Source organism: Mus caroli, unplaced genomic scaffold, assembly GCF_978045245.1.
Source record: "Mus caroli unplaced genomic scaffold, Mus_caroli_1 scaffold_6, whole genome shotgun sequence".
Classification (NCBI taxonomy): Eukaryota; Metazoa; Chordata; class Mammalia; order Rodentia; family Muridae; genus Mus; species Mus caroli.
Genome location: NW_028227261.1, coordinates 3822613 through 3841398, shown reverse-complemented (window position 1 = coordinate 3841398; position 18786 = coordinate 3822613). Strand labels below are relative to the sequence as shown.

The 18786-nt window shown below is 53.8% G+C and overlaps 2 protein-coding genes across 6 annotated transcripts in view; one reads left to right on the top strand and one right to left on the bottom strand.

Annotated features, from left to right (window-relative positions):
* Kcnab2 (potassium voltage-gated channel subfamily A regulatory beta subunit 2) overlaps nucleotides 1-14218 on the bottom strand; it is an 86579-nt gene extending 72361 nt beyond the window's left edge. For all 4 annotated transcript variants that reach the window (XM_029476429.2, XM_021159363.3, XM_085838542.1 and 1 more), the window contains exon 1: nucleotides 13848-14218. The gene's annotated coding sequence lies outside the window, so the exon portion shown is untranslated. The remainder of the gene's footprint in view (nucleotides 1-13847) is intronic.
* The window catches only part of Nphp4 (nephrocystin 4), an 85032-nt gene continuing 80464 nt past the window's right edge, over nucleotides 14219-18786 (top strand). For both annotated transcript variants that reach the window (XM_021159368.3, XM_029476427.2), the window contains exon 1: nucleotides 14219-14366. The gene's annotated coding sequence lies outside the window, so the exon portion shown is untranslated. The remainder of the gene's footprint in view (nucleotides 14367-18786) is intronic.

Here is an 18786-nt window from a genome sequence, read left to right as displayed (position 1 = left end):
CAAGACCATGCACCATGGCACCTGACTCCCAAATCCCACCACCTCATCACTGTTGAGCCTGCAACCCCTGACATACAATCCCTGATGAATGGAAAGAAGTCACCAGACTAGGAAACAGGTCATGGAAGCTTCCTGATGGAGGGCTGGTGCGTGTGCGTGCGTGCGTTCGTGCGTGTGTGTGTGGTTGCTGGGGGGAGAGGGGGTGGATAACCCTGCCACCATGAGTGTTATCACCCCCAAATGACATCCACATCCCTTCTGGGGCCTGTGCATGTGACCTGATTTGGCTAAAAGTTTTGAGGAGATGTTTAAGTTAACGACGGAATGAGCACATCCAGCACCAGTGTGTCCCTACCTGAAGTGACAAGAAGAGGTGACAGACACCCAAGGCATGTGACATACGGCAGACACCGAGGAGGCAGTGTGTCTGCAAGCTAAAGGCACACCCCGACAGCAGCAGCCACCGCCAGAACCACAGAAAAGCCCAGAAGAGACCCCTGACCCCAGCACTGCCACACACCTAGACTTTGGGTTTCAGCTCCCCCGACCCCCCATGGCGAGAGAAGAAATACAGCTATTTTGAGCCATGCTGATTAGGACACCGGATGCGGCCAGCTTTCCTAGTCAACAGGTTCCCAGATGCCCTGATGTCCGAGATCCCCCAGTAGCGCTGAGCTTTTCCTACACACATCCGGATCACAGGAAAACTTAACTGAGAAATCAGAGAACTAAGAAGGTTAGCGACAATAAAGTAACAATTACAAAGATACACCCTAGTAAGAGTTACTTAAGCGTTACTAGCTGTCCATGTCTGATACTTTCCACTTAATAGTTTCAGGGCGAGGTCACCAGAATGGCAGAAATACAAGTGGGGATGCGGAGCAGGGACACCCTGACTTTTAAGTCCTTCCACCCATAATAGCAGGTCATAAGGAGGCTAAGAGACAGCCTTTTCCCTTTCCTGGGTCTGGAGTGCTGAGGCCCCAGCTTTCCACTTGGTGGGAGAGTGAGGTCTGCTGGAGAATTCTGTTCTCCAAGTGTTCCTGTGTGCCAGCCCGGCATGCCAGGCCCCTCCACGCTCTCCAGGGGACGGTAGGAATAAATAACAAAGGGTTTCAAAGAGGATTACCCGCTCAGCGCCACCACGTGATGTGACCTGATGTGAGGCAGCATGGAAGATTAAATCCTTGCCCATGCAGCATCCAGCAGCAGTCTGAAAGCCAGCTGCACTCCACCCCATCCATTAAGGCCCTGATGAGTAAAAGGGGATGAGAGAGGAAACCGCGGGGCACTGTCTTCAGCATCACATAATTAACAGGGAAACACTGTGGTGAGAGTCTTGCGTGGAGACAGTGGTTATATTTGTGGAAAGTCGCTGGGCAGCATAGGTCTAAAGCTTAGGTCCCCAAATCCTGCTTGTGTGGCCTTATCCTGTCTGGTCAAAGGAAGCCAGCCAGGTGTGAGTGTTCATCACAGCCTTGTTCAGAAGATGATGAAGGATTCAGTAATGTCTAAGCCAGGCATGGTGGCACACACCTCTAATCCCAGCATTACAGAGGCAGAGGCAGGTGCATCTCTGTGAGTTCAGGGCCAACCTGGTCTACATGGTGAGTTCTGGGCTAGCCTTAACTACTTATTGAGACCCTGTCTCAAAAAATAGTACATAAATAAGGAACTTTTGGAGAAACAGGAGGGAGGGATGTGGCCACGCAAGACTGGTCCTTGTTTGGGACAATTTGTGTTATGATGTAGGGCAAAGGCTCACGGGAGCCTAGGTGTTTGCAAGGGCTGCAAACAGATAGCTGAAGGTGACCACACCTATCCCTTTCTGGTGGAGGTCTGAATGCTCATGTGTGAAGGAGAGAGAGAGAGTGTGTGAGAGAGAGACCCCTCTCTCTCAGGGCAGGTTGAGGAGCCCCACAGAAACCTCTTGCCTGGAAGGCATCAGCAAGCATGGGCAGTCATCTGGGGTCTTCATGTCACTTCCCTGCCTCTTAGCATCATGGTATTCTGGCCCAGGAATGAGGTCACAAGTGATCCCCTCCTGGGTAGCCCTTGGGGTGTCTCATCGGTGTCCAATCTAGTCTGTGGTCACGAGAGCGTGCAGACATAGATTTCACTTGACACAGGGGCGTGGGATTGTCCTGTATAAAGTTCATGCCTTAGAACTCGCAAGAGAGTTATAAAGATTGCAAGGCACCGATCTCCTAACGATGCGCCAGGTAGCCGCATTCACAGCTCTCCTGGGCTGAAGGTGGCTGTGGGCCGCAGGCTGGATGTGGACCTTGGGAGGGCTTGGAGAAATTAGAAATCTGTCCTTTGGTTCTGTGTGGCTGTTCTCACCTGGGAAGCAAAGACAACCCCCACGGGGACTGAATTGGTGGATGGATAGGGAGGCCTAGAGGGTTCTGAGTAAGTGCATGTAAGTCGCCGAGCCTCTAAGCATCTTGAGAGCTAACCCACAGTGAACTCCAGCTGCCAATCGAAATGAGTGCCCATAACACGGACGTCGGTAATTGGCACGGTCATTGCTCTCAGCTCCCAGGGTAAGCCGGGGGCTCTGCCCCCAGTGAGGGCAAGTGTACAGCTGTCCACTCTCCTCTGCCCAGGCATGCTGGGCAATGCATGGCCTCCTCTGCCTGTCTCCTGGGAACACTTGGTCTGGATGCCCTGGAATGGCTTCTGGAGCGTGAGTCAGAGCTGCTCAGTTAAAGCATCTCCACTGTAAAATATAAGCCGTGTTCGCCTTAGCAGAGCAGTGTTGAGGCTGAGGGTTGAGAGACAACCCAGCCACACAGACATCATCAGCCAGATACCAGCTCCAGGCCCGCAGCGGCCTCTATATGCAGGCACTGTATCTGGAGTCTCCTTGTCTCGGGGATGTGGCCCCTGTCTCCTGTCACCTCTGGCCTCACCTTGGTGCCTCTTGTAGCTCAGAGTGTTCTAGGCGAAACTGTGCCCTGGGGTATGGAAAGGAACCTTGGGAAGTCCTTCAACAAGGTAGTTAGTATCAGCCAAGCCTTGGGCCTTGGTGGTGAAGGCTTCCTTAGGCCTGCCAGGGCTAGCCTGGGAAAGAGGAGATCCTGGAGGGCTGGCCCCAAGGTGGAGGGTTTTGGCCTGAGGCTTCTGCTGGCCCCAAGGTGGAGGGTTTTGGCCTGAGGGCAAATGCATTACAAGTCAGGCCCTCAGGGCAGAGGAGATGGAGGGTGAGGGGTCACAGGGCTGTGACAAGACTTGTCTCTAAGTTCAGCCCATCGACAGCATCACTTGGGCTGGGGAGGGTCCCGGGAGGCAAATGTACTGGCTTCAGAGACCCTGGGCTTCCTTAAGTCCGTGAGAGCAGCCTGGGCATGGCCAAAGGGACATGGTGTCTTCAGCATTCTGTAGTGGGCTGGCTCCAGCACCAATGACATTCAGTCATGTATGAAGGGCTCCCTAGAGAATGGAGCCTGGAAAGGAGATGCCCAGATGTAGGGACATAGATGCTGCACAGGTTAGGTTCTAGCACAGGTCTGATGTCTGCCCAGGAATAGGGTTCTCTGCCTCCTAGGGGACTACCTCATTCACGTCTGGTTCCTGCTCCAACCCAGCTCCACAGAGAATGCTGGGTCAGGAGCACGGTGACCCCATGTCTACCAACAAGCAGGATTCTGCTTCAGCCCCAGTCTCCCCCTCCTTCAAAGGACCTACAGGCATTATGGAGGCAAAGAGTCTGGAGAGAGCTTCAGGCCCCTGGTTACAGGAGTCTTGGACTTTAGCTTTAACAATGAGCAAAGTAGCTGGAACAGGCATGCTACTGAATCTGGGAACAGGTGCTCTCCTGTCCCTTCCAAGAGCTGGGAGGAGGGTCCCCTGGCTCAGGGCTCCCCCAACCTCCCACTGTTCTACATGGTGTACCCTTGGGCCCAGCCAGGCCTCGGCACCCGTACAATCCAGCAGGTGGCCGGGACACCCCAGAAGCTCTCCACGGTTGCCATGGTTATCAGTTGCCACAGGGTGGAGTGAAACCCTTCCCACAGCATCCCCCACTGCAGCAGCGCCCACTGGGCTTTGCCAGAACCTTCTGGTGTGGGTGAAGCAGGGAGGGAGGGCAGCTGAAGCAGGGAGGGAGGGCAGCTAGGCAGGCGGGCCTTGTGTGTGGGTGTGTGGGTGTCTGCAGACAGGGTGTTCGTTATGGGCAGCTTAGGGTCTGTGACCTTCCCTGAGAGTGCTGTGGGCTCAGAGGCAGAACTTGGGGTTCAGAGGAGGGGGTCACCCTGATTAGCTATCATCTCTCACACACTAAGCAAGCGAGCCATCTCAGCCACAGGAGGCTGGAAATATTCTGAAGATGTTTGGGACTTGGGATGTGGGTTTAGTCAGCAGGACACCCCTTTTCCCGCGACACACGACACCCTACGCTGTCTACACTGGTCTCAATGCCACCTCCTGGTCATGGTTTCAGGTTTAGTGCCACCTCTGTTTCCTCGTCCCACGGCAGACACTGTGCCGTCATGCCCACTGAACAGCGGACATTTCAGTGGTTGCTTACGTGGCCCCTCAGTCCTCTCATGGTAAGTTCCTTCCCCTTCCCTCAGGATCCCTGAGGTTAGCAACCACACTTATGGGTTCCGTAAATAGTGACATTCTCAGTCAGAGGGCTCACTGCAGAGAACAAGTGGGAGAAAGCGGCATCCCTGCATGCCAGGACAGCTCCCAGGGGTGACAGCGGACCCCAGCATCTCTGCATGACACCACTACTTCCAGGGGTGACAGCAGACCCCAGCATCCCTGCATGCCAGGACAGCTCCCAGGGGTGACAGCAGACCCCAGCATCCCTGCATGCCAGGACAGCTCCCAGGGGTGACAGCAGACCCCAGCATCCCTGCATGCCAGGACATCTCCCAGGGGTGACAGCAGACCCCAGCATCCCTGCATTCCAGGACAGCTCCCAGGGGTGACAACAGACCCCAGCATCCCTGCATGACACCACTACTTCCAGGGGTGATAGTGGACCCCAGCATCCCTGCATGCCAGGACAGCTCCCAGGGGTGACAGTGGACCCCAGCATCTCTGCATGCCAGGACAGCTCCCAGGGGTGACAGCAGGCCCCAGCATCCCTGCATTCCAGGACAGCTCCCAGGGGTGACAACAGACCCCAGCATCCCTGCATGACACCACTACTTCCAGGGGTGATAGTGGACCCCAGCATCCCTGCATGCCAGGACAGCTCCCAGGGGTGACAGCAGACCCCAGCATCTCTGCATGACACCACAGCTCCCAGGGGTGATAGTGGACCCCAGCGTCCCTGCATGACACCACAGCTCCCAGGGGTGATAGTGGACCCCAGCGTCCCTGCATGACACCACTACTTCCAGGGGTGATAGTGGACCCCAGCATCCCTGCATGACACCACAGCTCCCAGGGGTGATAGTGGACCCCAGGGGACAAACTTCATTCTTCATTTGAAAAAGTCCTTTCTGGGTAAAGCCACTGTTTTTTCTGGACAGCTTCCTCACAAGGCCCACTGTAATTATTACATGCAGCTATTGCATAAGCAAGACAGTGACCATGCCACATAGGAGCTGGCTTCATGGTCATTCCCAAATTGTCAGGATAAGAAGGCATGACAGAATCCCCAGAACCCCTGGGCGCTTCAGCATGCAGGCATCGTTGTCCCCTGAGCAACCTTCTGCCTCTCACTGGGCAGAATGTAAGCAAGCAGGCCTAGGTCTGCTCTTCTGTGAGGAGCAACATGCTCCTGTGTCCTTTTGGGACGTGCTGGGCTCTGTGAGATGGGCTCTGCAGATCAGGCTCTAGGCTCTGAATCCTCTGCAGAAGAAAGGGGACAAGATGGCCCTGAGACTCCTGTCCATGACACCTGAACACCTCTTGGCCTGAGTGACTAAAAATACCCTCTCCTCGTTGTCAGGGAAAGGCAATACCCTCTGATGGGGGTGGGGGGTGACAGAAGCCAGCTGAGCAGAGGCAGGGGAGCAGAGAAGGGGGCACAGCTCATGGGTAGCCAGGTGCCACTGGGAACAGCAGGCATCCATGTACACAGTGACTGAGATCTGTTCCTCTACGAAGCTCTGACAAATGCTGGACCCATAGCACCCAATGCAACTCCTGCCAGGAGGCCTGAGAACCCACTAAGCTCTGCCATCGGGATAAGGCGCACTTTTAGATTCAAAGCTGATGAAAGCTAGCTGACTTTGCCCAATACTGAGAAACAATGAAATCATGGCGAACACCCTCCCCCTAGAGCTTTCAGCCGCTAGAAAATGGTTCCCTGATGGTCACAGCGTGAAGGAAGTGTAGCGTTAGGAAAGTTCACCAACAGAGGAAGTAACAAGGAAGTAACGAGTAAGTATTTCTCAAAGCACAGGGTTGGGACCCCAAGATCTAGGTTTCTAAAAACTACATACAATGGGGTCCACCCAGCTCCATGGAGGACCCTTGGTCTATGTGTGGTCAGCTCAGGGCCCAGGCTCTGAAGACACAATAGGTGGACCCACGATTGGGCTCTACTGGGACGATACACAGCCCTCACTCTGTGATTGGTGCAGAGCACACAGCAGAATCAATGGGGGCTTAATGGATATATCATGATCCCATAGGTCCAGAGTGCCCCCAAGCACCCCTGTAAGTTAGGAAACAGGACATACCATGGAAATCATCCCCTCGAGGCCAGACACGAGGTGGTGCTACAGGTGCCGGACAGAAATGTGACTTTCCAGAGTGCAGCCTGTCACACCTGAGCCTGGTTCTCCCTCACCTCTCATCTGCTCTCTCTCCTATCCTTGTCAAATCCCAAGGCCTTCCAGTGGTGCCCAGAGGGTCAGTTAGAGAAGGCTGGGATCTGGGTCCTGATTCCACACACACGGGCTTGGACACTTTGGGATCGCTATGTTAATTCCCAGGAATGTTCCTACTTTGGTTTGATGCACAACAAAGAGACAGGCTCCTTCAGCGAAGAGGCCTGGAGCTTAGCAGGGACCAGCCTAAAGCAGGGTGTGCCATAGGAGGCTGTTCTAAACTCCCTGCCACTTCTGGGTACAGGGCTCTATGCCCCTCTCCACTCGGTCTTGTCTGTAACGCACCTGCCTCCCTCCCAGGCCTTTCTCTCTCTTCTCTAGACTATAGAACAATCCAGGGTTTCCAGGTTTCACTCCGGCTTGTCCTTCACCTCCCCTATTCCCTGGTGCAACCCTCCTCATCTCAGAATTAACCGCCAGGTGACCTGGGCTGACCAGCAGTCAATCCCACGGCCCAACTCTAGTCCAATCACAGCACAACTTTCCCAATGCTTGTGGGCACAAATTGCAAGGTCGTGAGCCAGTCTAGCCCGTGTACCAGGGACCCCTTCTCTGGCCTGCTCCTTTTGATCTCCACAGCCCACATGGACCCAGCAAGAACAGTTTGGGGGCTCCTGGCTCCCTTCTGTTCTTCCTAGCTCAGTCTAGCTCCAAGCGAACAATGGCCTCAACCCCTCCTTCCCACTCACCCTTTCCATTCATGTTCACACACATGTCTTAGATTATACTACATTCTAGCCATGGCCCAGCTGTCCCAGGTGCCTCCTACCCCTTGACCTTACCCTGTTGGGGGTCCTCCCAGACAGTCCCTTGTAAAAGAATCTTAATCCAGCAACATGGTAAGGGATAAGATCCAAAGACCTTCTAGATTTTTGTGTTCCAGCTGGAATGGCACCTTTAATCCCTCTGGCTGGGATACAGACACACTCTTAGTACACATCTCTAATCCTAAACAATGAAAGCAAGGTTAGTTTATAGAAAGACACATCCCATACTTGAAAGTGATGCCTATCTGAGGGCAGACAAAGTGAGAGTCAGAGAAAGATCTGACAGAGTGAGTCAGAGATAGAACATGCCCAATGAATCATAGACTGGATACGCCCAACTCTCACAAGAACAGCACAGGAAAGACAGGCTATGGAAGAGCAGAACGGGGAGAGAAAGGTATACAGTGTGTTACAGAGACAGGTAGCAGAGAGAACAAGGCAGACACAGGCGAAGACAGAATGAGCCAGAGAATGAGAAGGAGCCAGAAGATTAGAACAAAACGCCCCAGTTAGTTTGAGGCCAAGCAGAGCAATTCAGTCAGAAGCCGAGAGAAGCCAGTTTGAGTCAGTCAGCTTGGACAAGACTTTGGACTAGAACAGTTGAGTTGAACCAGGCAGCCAGAGTTCAGAAAGATCTACAAAGGATGAGTTTATTCAGCAGTAGCCTCTGAGACGACAATTACATCTGGCAAATAAAGATAAATTCAGTCCCTTCTTAGCTCTAATCATGACCCTGCCTGTCTTCAAGGTCTGCATCAATGTCCCTGCCTATCTCTCCTCCCCATCGGCAGGGTCCTCTCTGTTCAGGTTCATGGTCACTGACTCTCCTTCCTGATACTCAACCCCAGAGGCTGCGCTCAGTGGGCTTTGCTCCTGTCAGTCCTTTCCAATGTCTGTTGGTAAGGTCTTTAAACATTGATGCTATTTATGGGTTTCAAATAATGCTCTAAACGTTTTTTCTGACGAGAAGATTCATGGTACTTTCCCTGTCCACACATTATAATTTTTCTGGCCCTCCTGCATTGAGGAGGAGCGGAAGGGAACTCCTTTGGAAGGCCCCTGCTACCACTGGCCGGCCACCTAGGCAGAGTTCCACATCCTTGCCCTGGGCTGCGTTTGACAGCTGTGGGTATCAAAGTCTGAGTTTGTGATGGCGCACATGCCACAGTGAAGCAGTGATGTCTGGAGCCTCCTCTGACCGAGGGCTGCAGGGTTTGGGCAGACAGGCAGAGGTGGGAAGGCTGAGATACCAGGGCACCAGGCAACCTTGCTCCCTTCCTGTCTCTACCTAGGAAAGTTTGCTTGATTCTCAGGCCTGAGCACCTCTGCTCTTCTGTTCTTGCGACCTGAGCTGGGGGTTCAGACTTGGCCTGAGGTGCTGACACGGACTGAGGGTTCTCTGTGCCAGGGGTGTGCTGGGTGTGCTCTTGAGGGCTGTTCTACTATGCCAGATGAAGGGAGATGGATGAACTAGCATGGGAAGAGAGCCAGAGGCTGAACTCAGTGGGACTCTGAGGATAAGATCACAATAATGGTGAGGCCAAGAAGTGGCTCACTCACTGGAAAGATCCAAGAAAGAGAGTTGCTGGTGTCTTTAGACCTCACCTTCTCACGACTATAACACCCGGTAAAACCAACTTATTGAAAGAGAGACTTATTTTGGCTCGCAGTCTAGAGTGTCCCAGTCCATCACGGCTGGGAAGGGGCAGCAGAGTCCATGACAAGGTTTGTGGTAGCTGCAACTTACAGAGTAGACACAGGAACCAGTGCTTGGGCTGTGCTTTCAAAGACCTAATCCCTAGTAACCCATTTCCGCCCACTACTCCCTGTCTCTTAAAGCTCCCAGCTGGGCAAATGTGTTGAAAACTCGAGTCAGTGGGAGACACTGCTACACAAACTTTAATGCCTATGGTGATGGTTTCTGGAGGTGGGGTTGTTGCAAGGCAGTCAGGTAAGATGATGACATTGGGGCAGGCCCTCATGACAGGGCTGGTGGCAGCTCTATGAAGGGGGAGAGACCCCAGAGCCAACATATGCTTGCTTGCCTTGTGGTGCGATGTGGCTTTTCACCAAATGAAGAGCCATGCTCTTGGACTCTGAGCAAGTAAGCTTGCATGGTTTCTTTTCTTTAATTTCATTCAATTTATTATTGTCTCTGTTTAATTTCTTTTCATGGACTGAATGAGGATAATTTTTGCGGGGGGGGGGGAGGGCGGGGTTCGAAAGACAAAACAGGGGAGGCAGACTGGAGAGCTCAGCAGGTGTCAGGAGGAGAAAGATGGAGCGAGGGCGAAAAGACAGGCTTTCTGAGGTAGAGGGGAGCAAGCAGGGGGCTCAGCAATAGCTGTCTGTGAGCCGCTGCCTGGGAGTGGAAGGGTAACCGGGGTAGGAGGGAGGGAGGGAGGGAGGGGGGGGGAACCTATCCCAGGTGTCAGGACAATGTTTGGGTCACCATTTCAGCCAAAGGACAAAGAAGGTGGGGAAAGAATCGAACTTTTGGAGTTAGAATTCAGAAAGTAGGATGTTCGTCAGTGAATCTGCAGGCAACTGCCAAACCTCTATTCTTTGTAAATTACCAAGTTGCAGGCATCCTCTCACAGCAACTGCAAACAGATCAAGATGTGTCTCTTCACCCAGATGTTACAGCCTCTGGGTTGGGTGATGGATCTTCACTGCCCAGGGAGAACATAGTCAGGAAACCCGTCCTAGCCGGAGCTGGATAGAGGGTGGGAAGTGAGGGCGTGGCCTCCACTCTTTCTTCCTATTCTCCCCTTTCCCAATCCTACGTATCTGAAACTAGCAAGCATGCAGGTTCCTGCACGTCAGAAAGAGAGGATGGGCTATGTATATGGAGGAAGTTCAAGAGAGACATGTTCTCAAACGGGATAAGACAGTCACAACCCCACAGAGCTACCCTCAGGCCTCTGGGGGTTAAACCAACATCAACTGGTGGAGCAGGAGGAAGTCTGCTAAGACCCTCTTCAGCAAGGTGATGAGTTCAGAAATTGTGACATCTTGGTGCAGGACTCAGGGTGAGCAGTGTGTTCTGAGTGCCAGCCCTTGAGCTCTCCTGCACTAGATGGAGGCTACCAAGACCTGGAAGCTGCTCAGACCACCTTGGCTGGGAGACTCTCAGCCAAAGAGAAAACCATGAGCCAAGAAGAGAGATGGGGGCCGTATGAGTTTCCACCTGATCCTGGCGAGGGTCTGTTTCCTTTTTGCTTCCTCAACGAACCAAATGAGCTCACCCCAGTGGTGCCAAGGATTTAACTCTTGATAAGTCAGACCCAGCACAAGTACCATCTCTCTTGGGACCTTGGACCTCAGGGACATCTGAGGAGAGTCATCTCACAGAGGTGAGGGCTTTGGCATTCGCTGGAACGTGGCAGGATCACGGAGTGGGTATTTGCCACTCAATCCTGACAGAAGGCGATTCTTTACTAGCTGGGAAGAGTCTGTCTCCTTGCCAATCTATGCCTCGATTTCCCCTGTAGGTTAACAAGCCCATTCCATACAGTTATTCCCAAGACCCCCAGGTGAAGGTCAGCTGTCCATTTCCAGTGAGGACTTCCCCATCCAACCGCACCCAGAGCCCTGACTTCACGTCTACCCCTCAAAACACACGGTCATGAAAAAACTGAGTGCTGGGAGCTTGCCAGGTCATACCAACTGGAGTCCCTGAGAATTTGTTGTGGTTAGTGACCTCTCACCAGTGGCCTTCCCACAGGGCAGCCATCGGGTGACTGGGGTACAGGTTTCCTCCACCTTGGACAGCCATGAAGTGAACTGGGCTCAAGTATGTTTCAAGCATGTGGCCTGTGCTACTTGGTCACTGCCTCTGTTGACCTTGAAGAAAAGGAGTCTTTGGCCTCTGGGGCAGGAGCTGGCTGGCTGCTGGGTGGTCCAGACTCTTGTACTTTAGAGACTTCATCCCTACAAGGTCAGAGAGACTTCCCGGATGCCGGGGGAGATGATGATGGTGGGAGGTGTGGCATTTTTGGTCTGGACATTCCGAGTCAACCTTTCCTAAACGTTCCCTGTAGCAGCTGCTCTTTTATCTCCTGACTCCGCTCTAGGAAAACACGCTGGCTCTGGTTAAAGACTACTTAGGATTTAATCAAGGCTCAAACCCGTGTTCCTTCTGGCCAGCATCCTCGAAATTGAAACACATTCCCCAAACACAAGGCAAGGGGCCCTCCCTCCAGGCCTTTCCCAGAAACCACCATATCAGCATATTTCCTCCCAATCACTTGAGGTGAATGAGAACTGAAAAAGACAGAGAAGTGGCCCCTGGGTAGGACACTCTCTGAGTTGGCCGTCCACAGAACTCTTGTCCCAGTGGCTCTCCAGCACACATGGCCTGAGCATCACAGCCCACGATCTCCTGCAGGTGGCTGGCTCTATAGACGCACCCCTCACCTAGGCTCCACATCCATACTCAAAAGATTTCAGACCCGAGAAACATGAAAGGGGCTTCAAGTTTTTCCAGTGACACTCCCTCTCTGTCCGCTGTCTGGCTCACCCCCCAGATCCTGACTGGTACTCACAAGGCATTTGTTGGCTGATGTAGCATACAGGCAAAAGGGGTGAATCTCTGTTTTAAAGGGAATCTTCCCTTGGAGACAGGGCTGTTCTAGCCCATCACTTTAAGTACCATCAAGGCTTGTGTGGACTTGGACAACTTCCCTTGCCAAGGCTGCAGGCTGGACCTGACTGACCCTTGGGGTCAAGGGTTCTTTGAGGACCCCCAAGCTGGGAAAGAAAGCACAAGGCCAGGACCCCAGTAGTACACAGTGGCCTGGGCTCTGCAGAGCACACGTCGGCCAAGTATGAAGCAGGTGGATCGATGGGACTCTTCACGCACCCAGGTCCCCAAACCCTGCAATGCTGGGCCTGGGTGCAGTTTGTTCTTGGCACTGAAGGGAGAGTTGGGGGCTGGAGTTTCTGAGGGGGAGGAGAAACTGCAAAGAGAGAAGAAACCCTGAGGCGACAGATAGTGGGACAGCTGTGCACTGAACTTGGTGTTCCTGTCTTCGATGTAGATGTATTAATTTCCATAAATGCTAATAGTCCATCTCTCCAAGAGCTATTACTTAATGTCATCTTCCCTTGGATGTGGTTCAACACAGGGCAGACAAGTGGAATGGAGCAAGAGGCACACCCCACCCCCTAACTAGTGGGTCCCTGGCTCCTGCCCCTCTTCCAACCAGGTAGCTCAAGTCTGGTTTCTGATGTAACCCTCACAATCCAGACCACCTGCCTTTAAGACAGGTCTCTTTCACACCAGTAAGCAAAGAAAGTTACCAACTCCGAAGGAAAGAAAAAAAAAAAAAAAAAAACAAAAAACGCTGAATCACACAGTGAGAGTGAACAGTAAGTGGGGGATGGGTGAGGAGGGCGATGGAAGCCCCGTAGGCAGGCAGCAAGGGGTGCTGGAAGGCTTCCCACTTGGAGCACCCCAGGGTGCCCCAGGCATGCTGCGGGAGACCCCAGGACAAATGCCAGGAGAAGCAAGCAGGGTACGTCAGTCGGGAGGGAGGGCAGGTGGGCAGGTACATCTTGCTGCAGATACTGCAGCAGGCAGCAGTGCAGCAGCGGAGCGCTCTGCATCCTGCAGCAGAAGCAGCAGCAGGTAGGGAAGTGGGGAAGTGCTTGGTGCCAGGGCCTGGGCACAGGGGGAGAGGCTGAGGATGAGGGTAGAGGTGAAGAGACAGGGACGGCGGGGGGTACAAGGTACAGCTGCAACGAGTTGCAACGAGTGTCAAGGTGCCGGGGAGCACCGCAAAATAGACTGCGGTGCGGTGCGGTAGTGGTGGCAAGCATGGAAGGGGCCCGAGAGCAGAATGGGTGGGAAGCTGGGTCAAGGCGAGAGGGACACAGGGCAGGTAGCAAGGACGAAGGATGCGTCTGGAGGAGCAACAAGGAGGGAGATGAAAGAAGACAGCTACTAAGGGGCGCTTAGAGGCTGAGAGAGGATGGGAAGCAGGGAGGCAAGGGCGAGGCGAGGATGTAGGGCTGGAAGGGGTAGAGAGCCAGGGATTGAAGTTTGGGGTAGGGGTCCGGGATGTCGACCGAAAGGTGGGGTTAGGATGACAGGGAAGCAGAGAGGGTGGGGTGGGGGCAGGGAGACTGTGGAGAAGGAGATGAGGAGGTTGGAGAGGAGGTGAGAACGACAGCGGGGGCAGGGATGAGGGGCCAGGGAAGAGGAGATTGGAAGGGGACCGCGGTGGCCGCGACAGCGCAGCCTCGCAGGTGCCCGCCGGGGTCTCCCGGCTGCACTCACCTGGGGGCCTCCAGCTCCGGATCCTACGCCCCGTTCCGGATCTTCCTTCCTGCCCTGCCCTTGCGACTTTAGCACCCCCGAATCCCGCTCGCTCCGGCAGGTTCCGCCCGCAGCATCTTTACCTCGTGGGACTCCCTCGGCCACGCCCCTAGCAGCCTATTATTGGCTATGCTTCACGCCAGTCACAGTCTCATTGGCAATGGCCAAGGCAGTCCATGCAAATCATGCAGCTCCCGCCGATGCATGGATTGGCGGGCGCGTGCAGAGTCAGAATCCTTGGACTCGGGTTCTCATTGGCCGCGCGGCCTTGACGCAAAAGTGACGCGGGGCGGGTTCTGTGCTGAGTGAGCGGTATCCCTCAGGCCCGGGCTCCACGCGTGGGTGGCGGCGGATTGGGCGACCCCCTCGGTCAGCACTGGACCCACGATTCCTCGGGTTCCGCTGGGCACCGGCAGCCCGATCGCTGGATCCACGGTGCGGGACGTGTTCGGTAGCGTGGATCCGGTGTCCGTCTCCTAGGTAACGCGCCAGCAAGGACTGAACCAAGTGCGGGGGAAGTCAGCGTGTGTTGGAGTCGCGGGTGGCAGCAGAGCCTCGAAGAGGCCACAGGGTCCAGGGTGGGGCTTCATATGTCTTCTTACGGACAACCTGGGGTTTGCAAGGCACCGCACGGGGCACAGGACCGGGCCTGGCTTGCGTGGGTTGCATCTTCTCCCCCTCGCATCGCCATTGGTGCATCCCGGTTGCCAGCTGAAGTTGGGCTGCTGGGTCTCCTTCAGTTAGTTCTCAGCCTTCTGACCCAGTGCGCGCTGCGGTCCGGGGTCGAAACGGATACTGTACGCTCGCCAGAGCCTTGAAGATGCCCACCGTCTGGTGTTCCCGCCTCTATCCCAGCCTTAGGCCGTGCAGCTCGCTCAGGTCCCTGCGACCCTCGATGCACTGTGAGGCCCCTGGCTCAGTCCATGTCAAGCCACTGGGGCTCAGGGTTGGCCTTCTCCACTGCTTGGAATTCCAACCCCCACTGCTGTCCGGATTCTAAGTATGTCTAGTCCTGCCTTTTTAAGGGGAGATGCTCTCGCGGCTCATGTGGAAGTTTGCACTGAAGATGGCTTTGTGGGTTTAGGGAATGGGCAAGTTTTCTCTGTCCCAATCATGGTCTCATTGCAGCTCAGCCATACAGTTCCCACGCGCCGTAATTCTGCCTTGTGTTCCAAACTGCCCTAGCTCTATCTCGCTCTGGTGTTTGTATCCAGGGATCTGTGAGACTGTCCACTTTGGTAAAGACCATGTCTTTAGTTCCATAGCAGAGGGTGAATGAGGGCATCCCTTAATCAGACTTTCAGGTGAGCTCTCCATCACTACCCCCACCCCTAGATTGGGTAAATCTCAGGTCTTCATTTCTGGGCTTCCCTGAGCCTGGCACCACAATTTGTGGAATTTCAGCCTCTCTGGGTCATCTGACCGTCCTTCCGTGTGGATCTGACCTGTCGTTCCCCTTCCCCACTACCAAATGTGTCTTGATTATGAGCCATACTGTGCGATGCACTCCCCTCTCCCCCCAATTAGTGTTGTGGTTGGAGATGACATTTTGTCTCGGAATACATCAGGTGTTGGCAAACCTTTACTGAGGAGACCTTTAGAAACGAAGAATCTGCCGGGCGTGGTGGCGCACGCCTTTAATCCCAGCACTCGGGAGGCAGAGGCAGGTGGATTTCTGAGTTCGAGGCCAGCCTGGTCTACAGAGTGAGTTCCAGGATCAGCCAGGGCTACACAGAGAAACCCTGTCTCGAAAAACCAAGAAAAAAAAAAAAAAAAAAAAAAGAAACGAAGAATCTAAGACTCCATCAAGGCTCAAGTCTGGTCAGTTGGAAGCAGGCAGGGGAGGTGAGGATCTGCATAGAAGTTGAGACAGAATTGGCCTCATCCTTGGGCATCTCCAGCAGGACTCGCTCACTGCCCTGTTCTAGACATCCCCTGGCTTCCTGAGTGGGAGGAGGGCTGTGGCATGGGTGTAGGCTAGTCAGTATGAGCTGTGAACTCCCCTGTCCGAGCCAGTCTCCACGTATGTAAGGTGGGAGGTACTGACGCTGCCTTCCACTCGTTGGAACAGAACATCTCAAACATTGTACCCAACTCGGCTCAGGCTTCAGTAGACGCTGGCTCATTTTCTTCCCATCTTCTGTAGGGGGCCTGTGGTACCCCTTTCCTGGATTCAAAGCCTGAAATCTGCCCAATTTTCTTTCTAATGTTAATTCTCCCAGTGGCCCTGTGGTTCTCTTCGGGGGAGTATGTCTGGTATGAGCCTGGCTCAAGAAACCCCAATGTGTAGTCATTGCCACCTGAAGGGACTCTCACCGGGCCCAAGTGTGTCAAAAACGGCTCTGCAGGCTCTGGCCTTCTCCCCATTCCTCTGCCATGCTAAAAAAAAACACATTAGATTACTTTCCTAAAGCTAGCCCCCAAGGTCCATTCCCTTACTTGCCTGCTTCTTCCTGAGGCTGACCACCGAGGTTCAGCTTTCAAAATATTTGAACTTCAGCAATTAAAACCCCCCTTTGGCTCACCTGATGAATACACCCAATTAAAATTAAAATTGAACACCTCATCCTAACACAGAGTTTCCCATTTTTCCTTTATAAACCGCCATTTTCCTCTGGGCCATGTCTGTCTTCTCTCTCTATCCAGAGTCAGTCCTTTGTCCTTGGGGACAAATACCTCTCTTCCCTCTCTCTTGTTCCCTTCCCCTTTTCCCTCATCCTCCATCTCCTGTCTTTGTGTCTTGTTCCCCCACTCCCTGTTCAGCTGAGGCAAATACATCTCCTTTGTGCTGAGGATGTGGTCCTGGGGTCCCGAGCCGATACTGATCTCTTACACTTCCGTCTTCAGTAAACTGGTTAAAGAGACAGATAGTCGTGAAAAGTGGAGAAAGATTTATTCAGTGTGGCCATATTGGGAGGAGGAAGATAAACGGGTCCCTCATAGGCATAAACAGGTCAGAGAGGATGTAAACTAAGCAGTCCTAGTCAGGGCATGGCCAAGTCCATCACTCAACCATCCTTGTCTCTGCTCTCCTCTCTCCTGCAAGATGGCCTGAAAAGGCACGGTGTCTATTCTCTTTCCAGAGGCAAGTTCCTCCTCTGTCACCAAGGCTTGACTCTCTCTCTGCTCCGCCTGGGATTCCTGGGGAAATTTTACTTCTTTAGGGTTACAAAGTATCTCTTTAGACTATCCTTTCTGCCAGAGTGGTCTTATTTCTTTCTGTTGCAGACTGATCCTCTCCAAGGACTAATGCTGACTCAGGGAGTTCAGAGTCTCCCAGGGGTGCAATGACTGTTTCTATAGAGGGCGGGGGTGTGGGGTGTGGGAGGAGCTGGTGGGGAGGGGCCCTCAGGTCTCCTGTATGAACCTGACAGGCAGTAAGTAGAGCCAGCAAGGGTCAGGCAGACCCTGGAGGGCATGCTGGTGCATGAATGCTTTTCAAGGCTTGTGGGGTGAGGAAGTTGATCTGAGGAGGGGCCAGGGGCTGTGTGAGGGCTTGTGTCTGGAGGGCCCTCCTCTCCAGTAATGCTTACCATGGTCTCGGGTACCAGGTTCTGGACGAGTCTGTGCCCATTTCGTCTGGAGAGCAGTGACTAGCATCTCTCCAGGAAAAAAGAGCAGCAGGCTCCCTCCACTGCAGCACCATTTGGTTATGTGATTTTCCTTAAGTTTCCCTGTGGAATGGCTGCCAAGGCCGTAGGAGAGACAGTCTGCTTCCTCCAGGAGCTGGCCAGGGAGCAGTCACCACAAGATAGGCCTCAAGCACCGTGACCAGCAGAAACACGGGGCTGTGATCCTGCAGGGTTGGACCCAGGGCCGTCCAGGAGACGCTCACCTCCAGTAGTAGGCGGCCACGGAGGGAGGGTTGACCACACCTCTTTCACTAGTGAGATACTCTGCGAACTTCCCATGACTGCTGTCACCAGATGCCATCAGTGGTTCTTTTCCAGTTCTGACCACCAGGCAGGCATCCAAAGTGCATCTCACTGTGGACATCAAGGTGTGGACAGGGTGGGCCCTCGGGGGCCCCAGCTGAGGGTGTCATTTCTAGCTGGTGGAGGCTCCTGTATCCCTTGGCTTTTCTTCCCTCTAGAGACTGTGGCATACACTGTGGTCCTCGGTTCTTTCCAAGCCTTCTCACCTATCTCTTACAGGGATGTGTGCATGCACCAGGCTCTCTGGATGGTCCTGCACAGCTGTCTCAATCCTGTGCAAAATCCTGTTTGACATGAAAAGTCACATGTTCCCAGGCTCCTGGGATTGAAATGGGAATGTTAGAGATTGTTATTCAGCTTGCCAGGAAATCTGACTGACCGAGGGGCAGGACAGTCTCCCTGGGACTGCTTCCGCACCAGGGTTCCCCTGTGGTAGCTGAGTGTCTCCTGGGATTCTGGGCTGGTCTTGGGCAGGAGTGCCAGTCCAGGCCGAGTCTCCCAGGGGAAAGTTTGCCTGTAGTGCTATGTGGGGGAATCACTTGTTTCCCTTTGAACAGCCACTGCAGGCCTCTGGCTGGATTGGGGGTGGAATCCACCCCCAACTGGATGCATGGAATTGAGTCCTTTCACAACTAACAGGGAAAGCAGGGCATCCCGGTAGCCTGTCACACCCACATGGAGACGGTGGCTTGGGACCACTGAGAGGTTCCCTGGTTTGTGGGCGTGTTCCAGGAGAGAGTGGGGCATAGCCCCACCTGAGGTGGGGCTGGGTGGGGGTGGGTGGGGCTGACAGCCTTGTCCTTTTCCTTCCTCACAACCTTTGTGAGCATGGAGGGGTGACCCCAAGAATGGCCCTTCACATTTTACCTTTAGCTTTTCATGAGGCTCTGACAGACTTCAGTGTATGTGATTTCTGTCTGTTCATGTTCACTGTACGAGAAGTCGGAACCCAGAAGCATCGAAAC